Here is a 16,883-nt window from a genome sequence, read left to right as displayed (position 1 = left end):
CGCAGGCAGACTTGTTTATGGGTTTTACGTCCTTCCCGCCCTCTCGTAGGAAGTCGGAGGAAGCTTCTGTGTCACTGCGTGCATCTCTCATCAACAAACCGATTAGTGGCAGAATCCGCTTCCTCTGTGTGATAAGCTATCTTCTAAAAATCCACGTGGCTTGCTATCATGTCTGAAGCTAACTTCATGTTATGTTATAAAGCCACTTTGTGGCTTTATCCACAAAGATGAAATAGAACCAAACACATTGACGTATTTTTGTGGCATACCTTGCATTCGAATTTAACATTTTTCATGCAATTTCTCAGTTCTGGGACAGCAAAGAGTCAAAAAACATGATTTAAAAAGAAAAAAAAATAGCATGCTTGTGATCCCTTGTCCTACCTCTCCTCTCCCTTGCAGGAATAACCTTCAGGAAGCTGATCTGAAGCAGGGTGGCTCAGAGGTTTGGCAGCTCATCTCTGCTGACCTTTACCAAAATCCTGCTCTGTGCGGAGCTGCCGTCATTGTGCATGTTCCTGCTTTCAGTCTGCCCTGGTTGTGCAGTGAAAAACTTTTGCTTAAGTCTCTCTCCTCTGCTACTCATGTCAAAGCTAAATTTGTACTCGTACGTTTGAACACATTAAGAATATACGCAAGCCAAGTACCAGAGCTGGGTTGTAACTACTTAACCTCCCACTTGAGTATATTGAATGGTTAGCCTCAGGGCTTTCTTTTACTCTCAGACCCCCCATGCTGATAGTATTTACACACATATTTAACTTTATGTACACAAGGGTCTGATGTCAGTTCATCCAGTCAGATGAATGAAACTTAGCCTGTGTGTAAATGTTTGCAAGAAGGAAGCTTTGATCCTGTTTATAGCATTCATATCTCTAAAGGAAAAGTATCTATGGTCTCTAAATCCAGTGTCTATGAAAGGTTCATCTTGCCACATCATTTTTCTGTTGGCCAGCAATATTATTGTTCCTGTGGGAGATGAGCACTGCCGAAGGATGCTTGTGGAGAACTTGAGCCAGCTAGTCCTAAGTGAAGTTCGAGCCATCACCTTGAAATCCTCATCTAAAATGTCTAGGGTGAGGGTAAAGTGTCCAGAGGTCAGACGTAGGGGAAAACTTTTACCACATTGAAATCCAAACCCTCACCCTTGTTGATGCCAGCATTTTACCACTGGGGTTTGGCTTCAAGCTTTTTAGGGGGGAAAAAAATAGTCAAGCAGGCACTGAACACAAAAAAGGTTGAATAGGTGGTCCTATCTCCAAGGAATTATGTTGACATACAGAGTGCTATTCCTGGAAATTGCTGAGATTCGTAAGGAACACAAGAAGACCCGTACACCTGAAAACCAGGGGAATAGTTACCTGTTTGCTGAAGAGACTGACCTATTCCATCTCTCCTCCTGTTGGAGAGGTCCACTTAGCATAGAACTATGGAGGAAGGGCAGAGAAGAGGATCTATTTATTAACCTTTGACTTGAGTTTTTGATGGATGAGTAGTCAGATGTTTACCTCTTTTCCCTATGCATAGGAAGAAATCTTTAGCTTCTCCAAAGACTGATTCTATGAAGTGCATTAACGATAATGTGCTGTACTCACTTATCCTTTCAAACTCATTGAAGCAATACGGCAGAAAGTGATCTTCAATTCATTTTTTAATTTGTGCTACCTTGAAATGTAAATGTATTTATTTTCATCCCACTACTTGACTAATTCTTATTTGCTCAAGCCCAGACCATAACTATTCTCAGTGTTGTCCATTTTCATTTTGAGGGAGAATGTAAGTGGAATTTGCCTCTGATGCTTTCTGAGGGTGCCCACCATGATTTATAGTCACATAAAATTCTGGAGAATGTGCAGTTTTTAGCTCTACATTATCACCCTATCCTCAAATCTGCCGCCCACTCAGTGCTCCTCATCTTCTTGCTGAAACATCTGCTCTTTAGACAATCAGAACTATACTGAATTATAAGCTGTGAGGATGCTCTCCAACCTTGCACATTATCACTCAATAGCAGATATCAGAGATGCTTTATTTCTGATAAACATTGTATGCATTGCAATGGTTTTAGAGATCTTTTTGTTTTGCCAGTAAGTAGGAGATACCCAACCGTGCTATTGAAACTGAAACTTTTGCAAATACTTGAGACTAAATTGCACAAGATATGTTTTCCATTTGAACCACATTGGTGGGATTTGCCACATTAAATATAGATTTATGCAATGTAGATGTTTGTGTCTGAGCTCCCTTTATAGCCAGTGAAGAGAAACACGCACTTCCAGAGACTGAGTGTAGACAGGAAGGAGAAATTCTTTCTGGAAGGGCTTGATCTGACAATTGTTTTTCATTCTGTACAGTCCTGTAGATACATAGATTGGGAAGGTTCTCATGGCCACTTGTGTCCCCAGTAAATCTTCTGGGGTAAATCAAGAATGTCTGGACCTTGCCTGGCAAGTGTTTCTCTGAGCTGTTCCTAATAAGAGGGGAAGACCACATATCTTGATAAATTAAGTAAAAAAGACATGCACAGGTGACTTAATCCAGCACTAATTGATGAAGAACTAATGGCTGGATTTAACACTTTTTATTTCAGCTACTCGAAAGTAATGTACCAGTTTTAATTTACTCTTCTACTCCTACTATTGGCAGTGGAGAGAGGAAAGAATCTCCAAAGAGCACTCTTCCTGCCCAAAACCAGATGTAAAATACAGTTGGAGTGACTTCTCTGCAAGTGCCTCTGTCTCTCTATAGACAAACAACCTCTAATTATCTGCCCAACTTTTAAGATGATGAAGTGAAAGGGGATGAATCTGAGTATTCAGATCTCAGATCAGGTCAGGACTCAGATCTCAAATCCAAAAACCGATTTTCATGGGACATTGAAGGTGTTAAAATTCCAGATCTAATTTGCACCAAATTTTTATTTCTAAAATACATATTTATTTCTATTCCATCAAGACATGGAATTAAAGGCCTGAAATCATGTGACAGAGAACTAAGAATCAATATCAAAAGGAAAAGGTATACTGGAATCTGGATTTGGGTAGAGAGATGCTGGTAGCAGAGAGGGTAAACCCGTGCTGGGAGAAGTATAGCTGCCTGCAGAACAGGAGTTTATGAAGAAACCTGAACAAGCTATGAATAAGAACTGGCTAGAAAGAACTGAAGACAAGCCTGGACCAGTAAACATTGTGAAAAATGGCTTTGGAAGACCAAGAAAGTCTTGGACCTAAGGTAGATCATTGCAGTGTGATGCTGGCCACCAACGTCTGCATTACATTGCTTTATGGTGGTAATGTGGAAATTTTGGCAGTGAAGGACCATGGATTATTCCCTAGGATAATCCTCTGTCCTGGTAGGGGAGGAGATTTGTTCTGAAGTAGAAGATGAAAACATCCAAATCATTCCAGAAACAACTGACAGATGAGAAAAATGGAGGCAGAACGGAAGTACACCTAACTAACAGGTAAGTTACTTCCTCTCACCTGCTTTTTTCAAGTTTTGCCCAAGCAGAGCACAAGCAAATGTTAGAAATAATGCCCACACTCCTAAACCTTCATGGGCGGAGTGAGCTGAAACCTCAGGAAATAAGTCTACTCTTATCTGTAACACAGACCCTACAGGATTTTAGTCTCCATAACATGAAACACTGGTTCTTTCAACAGGAATGTGTAGAACAGAAACCTCTGAGAGGCCCCAAAAGATCAAGTCAGCTAACTCTAATTATGGCTATTTGGATATTTGGACTGCAGATTTGGTGTATTCCTAGGGTATGCATTTTTTTCTTTTTCTAAACTGTGGTATAGACTTAGCAGTCTGTGTAACACAATTTATCCAAGACACAATATACTGTATTTCTTAAGGAGAAGCAAGGAAGAGAACAAAACTCCATCCCATTTTGTAAGTTATTAATGTCTCATTAATTGTGTGGTTTAGTTCTGGTAATCTTCACTGTCCCAAGAAAGCAAGAAAAAAAATCCCTCTACAAAAATGGAGACTTAATGGTCCTTTAATACGTGTTTCTGAAAAATGTGAGCCTGTATAGGTTAGGTAGAAGAGAATGGATATGTATAATAAAATATCCATTACTGACACTGTGACCTCATTAAATGCAGAGTACGATTCAGAGGTGACATGAAAATTATTGTACAGCTGAAACCAAGTGAGAAGAACTAGATGAGCAGAAGATCTCCAGTCTCCTCTCCCACCCATCGTTATTATCCTTCCGTCAGGGTCTGATGCATCAAGTACATCTTAAAAATTCAGCACTCCGCTCTGACCGCAGTAAGCAGACTGTTTCTGTCGTTTGCAGCTGACACTGGGATATTTTCTATAGTTAATCTCCGATGCTTGAAGATCGTAAGTGCTGTTCCTGCTCTATGGCTACCGTTAATGGGCATTTAAAGGGGCTGCTTGGGTAGGTTGAATTGCCTACCTTCAAAGAACATTTCTGAGTTCTAGTGAACGATGAGACTGAGAAAAAGACTCAAGTAGTTGTGAACGGCGCTTCCTAGAAATCAATGTACCTGTTTTCTCAGTTTTGGTGCCTTAAACCCATTCTGATTCTTTCGGATCTCCTAGGTAAAACAACAATCCCCTTTACACACTTTTTTCAATAGGAGTTATACAAAGGTGTAGCACATGGTCTGAAGCCTCAAATTTATGTCACTAACTTCACAAAGTTTTGTGAAAGTAGAGGAAATATTGTGGAAAGAGATAAGATGGAGACCGTTACTTAAATAATATAGTCACTTAAGCAAAGTATCTAAGTATTTCAGATGACTGTTAATCATTCCATTATTATGCAATTTCTCTATATCATTAACAGCCTCCCTTTGTAATCTTTATACTTTTCTAATATAAAGTCTCTTTGATGATAGTCCATTTTATTACACTTGACAGTGTTTCTAATTATCAGTGTCAGTGCACCATTAATTTTGCTGATATTACACTCATTAATGATCAATTTTTCCTTTTTGATGTCTATGTTAGCTCAACACTTCATGAAACAGGCACACTTTGATGCAATGGGAAGTATAGTATTGAGAATCAAACTAATTTTCCCAACAACTTTTTCTGGGATTTTCCCATTTTCTGTCAAATCCAGGACACATGTTTGTAATCTCTCTGGATGTCAGAACATCGTCTACATGTTCTGGAAACTTTGAGACCGAAAATGCACGCTTTCCAATAGCGATGATGCAAAGATTTATACTAGATTCTTTTAAGACTGGCTCTCCGTGCCTTTGATGTGTCCAACCAGATGTGCGTAAACTTTATCCGGACTTATGTGGGTCCCAGATCTATTTCCAATCTCAAGTAATGCTATATAAGTAAATAAACTATTTGAAGTGTAAAATGGCAAAACCTGAGACTGGAATCACAAAACAAGAATGTAATAAATCTGAAGTTATTGAGCAAAAAATCGAAGACATATCTCTTAAGAATCAAAACTCGTAATAAACATTTTCTAACCACAGATAATAGGCCAAATAGGGGAAAGAGCTTATAAGGAATGACAAATAGTTTTTTATTACATTGTTTGTAAGAAAACAAATGCCAAACACTACATCTTTTTTAAGCAGATGGTTCCTTTAAGAGGGAAACACAAATCAAGTTTGAAAGTGCAGGTCCACCCTCAGTTCAGTCTTTGAAATATGGATCAAAGTTGTTTCCACCACAGAGGCGTCAGTCAGCCTTGCTCTGTTTCTGCTTTTTGAAGGCATCTGCTTTGTATTTCATTAGAACTACTGCAAAATTGCTTTCAGCTATAAATTTACTGTGACTTTATTTTTTTTTCTCACAAAATGAAACACATAAGTGTCAGTCTCTTGGCAAATGAATGATTCCCAGGCCCTGCTAAAGCTGTGCATGCTGCTCTGAATGGTGCTTGCCTTTGCACAGAATAAAACTGGTGAAGCTACATTTTATGAAAATTAAGTCCATCATACATGTTTCTGCTTCAGTTACCAAACAAGAAATCAAACAGATAGGTTGGATCAACAGGAAATGAAAATTTCAAGCCATTTTCTATCTGAGAGTAATTGGGTTACGCAATAGCATTTAACATATTTGGAACAAAAATCAGTGGAAATTGAGGCAAGGTTTACGTGCCATTCATTAAATGGAGGAGCAAGAAGAACAACTCAATATCCCCCCACGGAAATAGATCATCCTTGTAACAGAGATGAAGGGTTCAAATCTGTCCTCTGCAAAGGATTTCAGCTTCCTTTTCTTTTATCAGAGGGAGCATCACAAACAGGGCATCACGCTGTTCACGGTGGGCTGAGTGGCCCCGGGCTGCCAGGACATCCCCAGGACATTTCCAGTGTTTTGAAACTTGTTAATTCTGCTTAAACTTTTTAAGATATTGGTTGGAATAGGCAACACCATTTCTCTAGGGAATGCTTCCCAGCATGTGTTCCTGGTATCATATTGGTGCATTGGGTTGAGCTAAGTTGGTAGGACCTGATGACTGAGGCTGTTATTTCTCCTGATTTTCTTACAAACTAATAATGTTTTACTCACCGAAAGATCTTCAGCAAGGGCCATGTGCAACTCAAATGTATATGATATTGACTGCTCAAAAAACTTCCATACTGTGGATGTCCCACTAGAAATCACCTCTTGGATTTGGGGGTTGAGCTGCTAATCCCAGGTAGAATGGGCTAAAATATTCATTTGTCTTGTCTGACCCCACAACAGCTTGTCACGCTGTAGCAGAGTGAGGGGCCAGAGAAATCTTAAGGAAATATTGCGTGTACGCAAGCACAGTCTTTCCCCCCTCCCCTGCACAAATACTGTCCCATTGTCTGGTATTGATTTATAGCTCCCCTATGTGCCCCTTTAGCTTCCTTAAAGGGATCTCAAATTTCCTGTCTGACTTGGCAGCAGGGCCTGGGCTGAAGTCTCTCTGCCCTCTGTTTGGATATGCAACCAAAACCCCAAGTGGCCCCTTTTGGTTATGCCATCAATTAACCTTATTCTGAAGAGCGATCTCTCCAATATGCACAACCTTGCATACTCTTGCTAGGGATGGTGAGTGATAGTTATTTATATGTATCAGTTAGTCTTTAGGGTATTTATTTCTCTGAGGTTAAATCTAGATTGTTATTTATTTCTACTGGTCTGGTTAAAGCCTTCATTTTTCAGAAACTGGAACTCTACAGACAGTGCAATGCAAACAATACAGGGATACAAGCAAGTGACTGTGAGTCACAATTTCTACATTCAATTTCCACCTACACTTCTACATTCAATTAACTCCTCTAAGGCTCAGTTTCAATCCTTACAAGAGTCCAGTAGTTTCGTACAGTGTAGTGTTTTGGGGACCTTAGGTTAAAGGGGCTTAGATATTTAAGTGCTAATAATTAACTCAAACACTTTAAATCATGAATAATAACAATTAATTGACTGCAATTTGCATTATTGCCTAGTGATGACAGCTACTCAGTCTCCTCTAGACCTCTGTCCTCCCACTAATATGATTCATGAGAACTGTGATGCAAGCTAGGATTTATGTGGAAATTGAAGAACAAGCAGTGCCAGAAGGAAGGCTGTTTGCTTTGCATTGTAATCACCATTGATAAGCAAATAGGGAAAAACAATGAAAACCACTGTTTGTTTTTAAACTTGCCCATAAAACATCTTTGTCTCCATCTTTCTGTCCACCTACCTCCTATCCTTTCCCTGGTTTCCCTCAGACATACAGCTATGTCTCTCCTACCTTATCCATACTCTGATCTCCTTGGTGTCTGCACCGTGGAGGTCTGTTGCAGTCCGTGTGCACTCCAGACTGATCACATTGTCCCTGTGCTACCTGGGAGCTTGTAAGTGGTGGCTGAGACCTAGAAGCACCCCAGGGAGACTGGCTGCTACCTTGAATGAAGTCTGTCTGCTCTCCTAGCTCCTTTCTTGCTCATTTGGAAATCTTCCGAACAGGGATAAGCCTCCCATTATGAGAAAAATGTAATATTTGGCTTATTACATTGATTATCATTTTTGAAGCTGATAATGAGGGCACTGCTTAGCTGTTAACATCTCTAGTCAAGACTGGCCTGGCCCACAGCAGGGACCACATGGACTTTTCAGCCCTGAGCAGCCAGAGAGTCTCCATGAGTAACATTGCTGAATTGGTCAAAATCTCTCCCGAGGGCTGCTGCATAGCATCCCTACATCCCCTCCAGCCTCTCTCCGTCTCTGCGAGGTGGTGAGGAAAGGGCTACCATGTGCTTCCAGGGAACACTTGAGCCTCATCTCTGCCTCATATACCTCTCTGCTTTACTAGAGTATAACCATAATATTGCAGTGGAAATGAAAGGCCTGAGGAGACCCCAATCACAGCTCCTCACCAGGAAGGAATGAGCCACATTCAAGGCAGTCCTTACAAGATACCCATTGATTTATGTGAATTTCCTGATGGCAAAACTGGCTACATTACCGCTTGATTAGGCAGAGGAACCTCCCCCTTGTCCACGGATACTGAAGATAATCCCTCTTCAGAGCATTACTGTTCTGCAAGAGCCATGGCTTTCTTCAGGAACCTAAAAGAAAACGGAGCTGCTTTTGTTGGCTAACTGTGTGAGATATACAGCAAAGACTCATCCCTGCCATCACACCAGCTATACTGTGTCTGTGATGTTAGCTGAAATCCTTGGATCATCCCCCAACCAAAAGAGATGCAGTGAGCCACGCCAGCACATTGCATTGCCCTTTTGGGGATTGCTTTCCTCCTGTTGGATAAAAGCAACACTAAACATCAGAGCTATCTGTCTGGCTATTGAGTTATCATTGCCAACCCAAGTGCACTGAGGGGTTGTCTGGTTCCCATTATATTAAGTATTTTCTTAATTTAATAGGGAGAGCACTACAGGACAGCTACATCACCTTCTGCCTCTTCAGCCTTTGACTTCACTCTGAGCTTGTCAACATGGAGAGGCAGTGGTAGGGCATGAGCTGACTGTTGTCTGCAGGCTGTGTGGTCATGTCTGGGATGTAAGCTAGTAACCTAGCTTCTCAGTGGAGCTTGTAAACGCAGTACCACAGAAATGAAGTTGGCTTGTGGCCGACCAGCTCAGCGGTTGGGTGGAGCAAAAATACATCTGTCTGCACCCGTCCATGTAGACATATCCCTGGGGAGGTCAAAGGGAACGACAGAGCTGTGGGGGGGGCGTTGTCCAGCGCCTTCCCCAGAAGCATTTTCCCTGGCACGGGATTCGTCTGGAGCAGCTGTCTTCAGAGGCCTGTTTCCTTAATGGAGGAATGTACTCATTGCCTGATATTGTGTTGAGTTATAAAGACATGATTTGTGACACATGTTACTGCATGAAAGAAAAACAGTAGCACTGAGTAGCCCGAGCCTGGGGAGAGCAGAATTTATTCTGCACCACCATATCCCAGCACATCCTGGTGAGGCAGCAGCTCTGTTGCCAAACACCCTGGGTTGCTTTCTCCACTCTGTCCAATCTGTCTCGCCTTCCCTCCCCTGCGGTCGAGGCCTCCTCTTAACGCTGTCCTGGGGTCGATAAACTGCAGAAAAGTGTTGTCTCCAGCATCACTGGGATCCAGCCTGGATCTGGGAGCCACTCCTGATCTACACTAGCCCAGGGGAGGAATGAGGGCAGCAGTCCCACCAGCAGAACGATACAGGGAAACTCCATCCAGTGAAGCTCATGCTGAGGAGCCAACTGGTCTCTGCGGTGAAGCTGGCAGCCTTAAGGTCAGTTCCTACCCCAGGGAACCTCAAAAGATGGGGCATGGCCCATGCAAAGAAATTCAACAGAAGTGTGGATGTGTCAGGTATTTACTGCGTAAGGATGCGCCAAACAAAGACGGCGTGTGTGGCTTCTCCGTGCACTTCAAGGGACTTACGCAGGTCCTTCCCCTCTATGGAAGGAGCCAAGTCGTGTTTCTTTCCCCCATTCTTGGCTCGCTTTGACCAGAAATTCTTCAGACATTTTTTGATACACATCTACCACAAAGCAGTCCTAATCCCTACTGGACTTCTTATGCTACTTGCTACTGTAATGCGGATAAACGCTCACCCGAGGAATGCCAAAAAGTTGTTCTTCTTCCTCCACCTAGATCTAAAGAATTTATTGATTTTGAAGTGAAATTTGCATAGGTTCTGATTAAAAATTCTTGCTTAAGAGGAACTTTCTATGTTTAGAAGGAATCTGTTGCTCCTTTGTAGTCTTCTCCATGCACTACGGATAACATGCTCCACAAGCTGATGGATGAAATAAATACTTTTATGAACATTTCAAGTATTACAGTTAGAGACCCAGACTCTTAAATGATGTTAATCAACAGACTTTCAGCAAAATCAAGAAACTTTTCTCCCATGAAGTTTTGACCCTTTACCTTTTCAACTGTACCACTATGAATTTTTTTGTGCCTATACTATGAACAGTCAAGACTAGACACCATTTCCCCTTGGTCTGCATCCTGTTTTCGAGAACAATAGCTGCATTTTTGACACAGTGCCAACCCATAATTCATACTTGCCTGCATCCTTTAAAGCATAGCCTTGGCTGATATTATAACATTTGAATGCATTGAAATGATAGTTCCAATTACAATATTTTTTTCTAATCAATAATACTATTTTTTAATTTATATGTTGTAGGAATAATAAACAAGGAAGAGAGGCCTCATGTCCTGATGAAAGACGGGTGGATAAATTCCCTTGACCTAATCTCCAGTCCACTCAAATGTAACGCAGTTAAAAAGTTCAGCTCAGGCTCAAACGTTGTGGGTTTATGTCCTATTTGGGATAGTAATCTTGAAACAGATGAGAGGAATCCAGTAAGGACAGAGGGGAGGTAGAACAGTGTTGGGGATGAATTACACAGAACAGCTAAGGATATGAAAGCAAGAAATACACTGAAAGCATGCATGCAATGCACAAAACCTCACTTTTTAAGGCAGCACCAGCTTTTACTCAGATCTTCCTCTGAGAACAATCCAAAGTTGCTGGAACCATCACATACCACCTCCTTTGCATCCATCTCTCTTGCATCAAACCTACTGAGCATCATCCAATGTCATCAGCAGTCCCATACGTATTGTTGGTACCATTTCTAGAGCAAAAAGTGACTGCCAACAGCAGCAGTACCATTGCTAGTATGCATGAAACTACAGGATTGCTCACTGTGAGGCATAGTTGGGACTCAGAGCCATATGATATCCACAGAAGCTCAGATATTCAAAATGAGTTGTCCTTGGAGAGAGCAAGAACATTTTTCATTAGTAGAACAAGAAGGATTCAGGAACTCAGGCTGATCTGAAAACCCTCCAGGATAATTAGAGTAGTCTCAGAAGTCCTAAATATTTCAAATTCCAAACATCTGCAAGTCCAGCCTACTGATGGGAAAGTATCTGCTCCAGTCCTCATGCATAAAGCATCTTCCAGGAGACGGTCTCTGCTGAGTCCCCTGGGTTGAGGATTGATCCCATCATACATTTATATCTATGCCACAATTGAGATTGTATAAATCCACTCAACATTTGACTTACATTTTCTATGTATTTTTTCCTTCTTCCCTGCTGATTCAGAATGTTTAAAACATCCCTTTCTGTTTATACACTTTAATTCTCCCCCTTCCACAGTCAGCTATTTCTCATAACCTTTCTGCAAAGGTCTCATTTTTCACACCTTTCCCAGTTGCTGTTGCATCCCCTCTGAACTCTCTCACAGTGTCTCGCTGGAAAACGTTGCCAGGTTCTGTAACGTCATTCCTGAAAGAACGGACCAGTGATCTTGAGAAGCACATTTGGGAATGCTGCAAAGCAAGACAGTAGAAGGGGGATAAGAGCAGCTGTCATGGAACTGAGTCCAGTGACCTAATTAGTTATCCCTAGTTAGGATGTAAACAATACTGGACACAGTCTTAGCCGATCCCAGTTTTGAAGTAAAACATAAAGATGGTTCCATCTGCTTCACAAGCAGGGTGAGGTATGGAGAGTTATGAAGACTTGGCTGGTGAACAGATTATAATTTGGTCTCGTTCAGTTCTGGCTGAGACTTCTTCAAATCAGTTAATCAGCAAAATTATCAGCAAAATTATCACCATACCTTCCAAATTCAGACAGTGTCATGTTGTGTCTTTCCTTCTAATTTGAGAGAATATCTGAAGTAAACAGTTCAGGGGAAAAACAAGGTAGTTTGGGATATTCATAGTCTTCGTTACGTCTACATTAAGTGAATGAAGGTTTTTTTGGAGGAAGAAAATTATAGAGATCTACTCATTTTATCTGATCCAAATAATGCAAGACTTTTCTTTGAGATAAGATTTTCTTCCCATAAAAACTCTTGCACAAGACCAAAATCCCAACAGACAAGTTGTGAAATGAGAAATAGCATAAAAAAACAACATTTGGGCCATAGGATGCTGACAGCATTGCTCCATAGACCATAATAAGTGTTTTGTTTAACTTTGTGACACTCAGGTACTATGCTAGGAGACATCTGAGAATACTTTGTGGGGATGAGTTCAGAAGTCTACTGAACAGCTGTAGGAAATGCATGATGCAAACTGAATGAAGCAACATGATCTGTAACATACAAACATGTGATGTCATTGGACTTCACAGTATTTACTCAAAAGCCTCCTCAAGAGCAATCTAAGGAAACAGGAGGTTGGAAAAGCAGTTATGTCGTGGGAAAAGAAAAAAAAACAGATAATGTTACATGGATGTGCTCACCAGAACAGGCAGAGAACTGTACAAAACCTTGCTGGTTGAAAACTGATTCTGATTTCTGATTGTGATTCCTGTTTAAGATGGTAAAGCAGCACCAGATTTCAGAGACTCTATCTGACATATCTAATAGATAAAGCAAAGGATTTGGAGTTCCTCTTCTTTAAATCACTTGCGACTTGGACTTGACTGGGTGCTCACGTGTTGGTGTTCAGAGGTATTTGAGATACCCTCAGATATGCTGCTAGGCCTCCAGCTGATACTCTATAATAATGAGATCCTGTGTCACGCCTGCAAACTCTGTATTGATGTAGCCCTAACCCCAGGGCACCCCAAACGACACTCCTTTCTTGCCATAGGCTAAACTAGCTGCCCGTCTTTAGGCAACTGAATCATGTATTATCATGTGAGCTGGTATGGCCAACATTCCCATTACAGCTAGTGGAGATCTAGCCCACACTGTCAGTGGAGCTTGAAGAGAGGTTCAACTCACTGGATAGTAGGACTACTAGAAGACTTGAGTCACAGCTTTGAGTCCCATGTAGATGCTCCAGGGGAATTTAGATGTTCATCTGGAAACTTAGATGTCATAGTACTTCCTGATAGCACCTGCATTTTAACCTCTCTCTGTGACTTGAATGCCTTAATGAGGGCTGTAGAGGGAGACAGCAGAGGCCACTTCTGGTTCAGATCTCTAAACCTTCTTCTTAAACATCCTTCCCTCATGAAACATAATGGTAGGAGGATGTGGTGGCTTTTCTTGCTCTTTTCTCCTGCTGTTTAGTGTTTAGAACATTGTGTAGAGTATGGCACACCCTGATTCGATTTCCTCCTCTGCGGGGAAGTGGTTAGCTTTAACCAGCACACTGAGGAATCTGGGAGCATGGTACTTCCCTGCCATCCTGTTCAGATTATTCCTCTTTATCTTCTGTAATCCCAGTGGCAAATGCCTTGTTCTGAGGACACTATTCCCTCTGCAGGGGAATGCTTAAATGCTCTTTAAAGGATGCAACTTTCTATAAATTGAGATAAAATTGAGGATAAATTGATAGGGTCCTACCAAGCCTTGCCCTTGACCTTGCAAGAAGACACTACTCGAGGAGTAGAAAATCCGGTTCTGAGTTTCTGGATATGGAAGAGAATTGAACTGGCAGTCTAGGCATGGAGCTATCACACAACGGAGGATGGCAGATCTATTTCCAGTGGTACTTTGTATGGAGCTTTATCTAGTAGGGAGATTTCAGTAGTAGATATCAGGGATGCTTAGTGTGTGTGTCCTGTCAGGGTCCGCATATATATGAGTGGCTCTGTGCTGTCTGAGGTATTTCTGAATGTGCCAAGGAGCTGACTGTTACATTCATAGAGAATTTTAATATCAGAAAGAGAGTCCTCTGCAGACTTCAGGCACCACCTGGAAGAGTTAGCAGCTGAACAAGGAATGTGAGGATTTAGATTTTGGACTTAAGTACTTGAAGTGGCAATTAAAGCACATAAATACTTTTGTGGCCCTTAACCTCACTGGCTATCCCTCTTCCCAAATAGAGGAGGACCTTGATTTAGTGATGGGTCCAGTTCAGTAGTGCTATAACTTGCCTAATGTCTATAGTGGACCATGAGGGACAGATTAGAGGAAATATACAGTCTTGAATCACGTATGTAAGACAAGAAACATCTGCTAAGGTCTGTTACAAAGAGCTTTTTCCAAGAGTAAGCACTGACTAATGAAGCTCAAGTTTTTGAACTCTCAAATCTATAATTCTTCTCAGAAGATTTTGTTACAGCACTTTAAAATGAAAAGCAATGGAGTCATAAAACTTGTAAATATTTTTTAAAATGCGCCAATTATGATTAAAATACTTATGGGGGAAGGAAGTTTCACAATAAAAAGAATTATTTTTGAAAGCAAATCTTAACCTTATAGATTTATTCTAGAATATCAAAAGGTTATTGCCATTATTTTATGTTCTTCCTGTGCCCAGGCACAATTTGGTGTGTTAAATATTTAATAGCTTCAACAGCCTAAACATCTTATTTTATTTTAGCAATAATTAGAGGTGGATGTTATTTAATATTAGCTGATTGATACATTTCCTCATCTTCTCTAGAACAAAGATAATAAAATTGAACTGAAAATTTCAAAGTTTTCTGTCGTATCTGTATGTGCTTGCTGCAATAGGAACAAATGAATTCAAACTGAAGCTCTGGCCTTATGAAGCAAGCATTTCCCCATATCACATTTTTCAGAATCCTCAAGGAAAATTTTGGAACCATTTATTTTCATTTTGCACCGAAAAAGAAAAAAAAAGTTACATAAACCCAGACTTGCATGTTCTGACTAGCTCTGCCCACACATGATATCGTCAACCATTTTTTTGCCATCTCTCTTGATTCTTCTGCTGTCAAATCTCTTCTAGAGCTTTAGTGCAGCAAGTAGACACCACTAACAAATTCTGTTGCTCAGAAGTTTCTCTTTTAATCTATTCCTAACCTAAAACCTGGTCTTGTCTCCAGGGCTTTGTACTCCATGCTCTACTCCATTTTCCAGGAGAGTCACAAACACAATGTCAGTATTGTTGTCACATATGTCACATATTATAGACTTCATAAAGGAATGTTTCCTGATGGTGCCTTTCCCATTTACTATGGCAAGTTCACTGACCATCCTGGAGACAATCTAATATCACAGCAAGTGATGACATGGCTTTTGAACCTGGAAAATATATATCTTCTATGCAATAACACAAGAAGCAAAAAGGAGGAGGAAACCCAGGAAACTAACTTCCTTCTGCAACACAACAAAACAGCCTCGATCAATAGCCTGGGAGGAAAACGACTCTCCCAGTGTTGCAGGATTGTTCTTTCATATTTGCCAAAATTTTGTCTAGTATCATGTTGTATATGCTTCCAAATGTCTTTCCTTGTGAAAAAATGTTGCATAGCCTGACGTGCCCAACTCAGAAGGCTTTTCTTTACTTATTCAATCCATTTTTCTCCTGTTTCAGTTTCATCCTGTTTCCTTGGTTACCATATTTCTGTTTGTTGCCCTTCATGAGTTGATTTCCTCCTCTGTTTACATGTCACATATTTGTGGGTAGTTAGCATGTCACCCAGTCAAGGTGTCCACATCTGCCCCTGCTCTGCATAACTCAACTCTGGCAGACTCCGTATCAAGTTTTTCCCTTCCCTCTCTTTTGGATACTCCTCAGATTCCAGTTACGTTTCTCAGTTACCCAATGTGAAGAACTGAATTCAATTATATTAAAAACCTTTTTCTCCATTCCATTTCCCCCCCCCTTTTTTTTTTCATTTTTTTCCTCTATCATCCCTCCTTTCTTCTTCTCTGCTAGCTACCTCCTGGGATCCCTCCTCACTTTTCCATGAAAAGAGAAAGGCTGAAACTTCACAGATGTCTTCTTATCTCTTGGGTCAAGGGAAGGTGGGTAAGTGCATTTTACTGCCTGTTCTTCTGGAGTATTTCCAGATCTCCACTACTCTGAGAGAATTACACTTTATTTCCTTCATCTCCCATTGCTAGCCCTGAGCTCTCTGTTAGCTGGCAGCTCCTCTAATCCATCTTTCCTCCTGTTTCTTGGCAAGCTCTACTTGATCCCTCACCAAGTCATGACCTGCAAGACCAAAATCTGCTCTGGTTGGATAGATGCAGAGTTTCTGCAGACCCTAGACCTAATTGTTGTTTATTCTTTATGGTTACTTGTCCTTTTTCACCCATATTAAGACATAACTGTAGGTAAGTGATTATTCTGTCAATAAGGAGATAGCTAATTCAGTCTAAGAACAGACTACAGGGTAGAGCACCCATTATTTGGTAGCTGTATTTCAACTCTTTAAACACTCAACACAACTTTGATGCAGTGGACAACTATTCCCATCACTGAAGAATGCTTGTAAGTAAAAGAAGGAAGTATTAATCTGGACAGTCTCATACAAGACAAACTAAAGAGGTTTTGCAAATAGAGCCACTCAGTTCTACGGGAAATTAGGCTTTCAGGGTTTCAGGTTTTGCCAGATGCAGGCCACAAATTAAGGTGCCTGAAAGAAATCATTAATTGTGTTTGAAGATTTTGATCAAATTGTTCCACACAAATAGGCATGAAATAGGAATCTACAGGCATCAGTATAGCAAGCTGGTTATTACTATACAAGATCATTTAGCACAGGCTGTTCTA

This window comes from Rhea pennata, chromosome 1 (genome assembly GCF_028389875.1).
Source record: "Rhea pennata isolate bPtePen1 chromosome 1, bPtePen1.pri, whole genome shotgun sequence".
Lineage (NCBI taxonomy): Eukaryota > Metazoa > Chordata > Aves > Rheiformes > Rheidae > Rhea > Rhea pennata.
Note: the sequence above shows the minus strand (reverse complement) of the source record.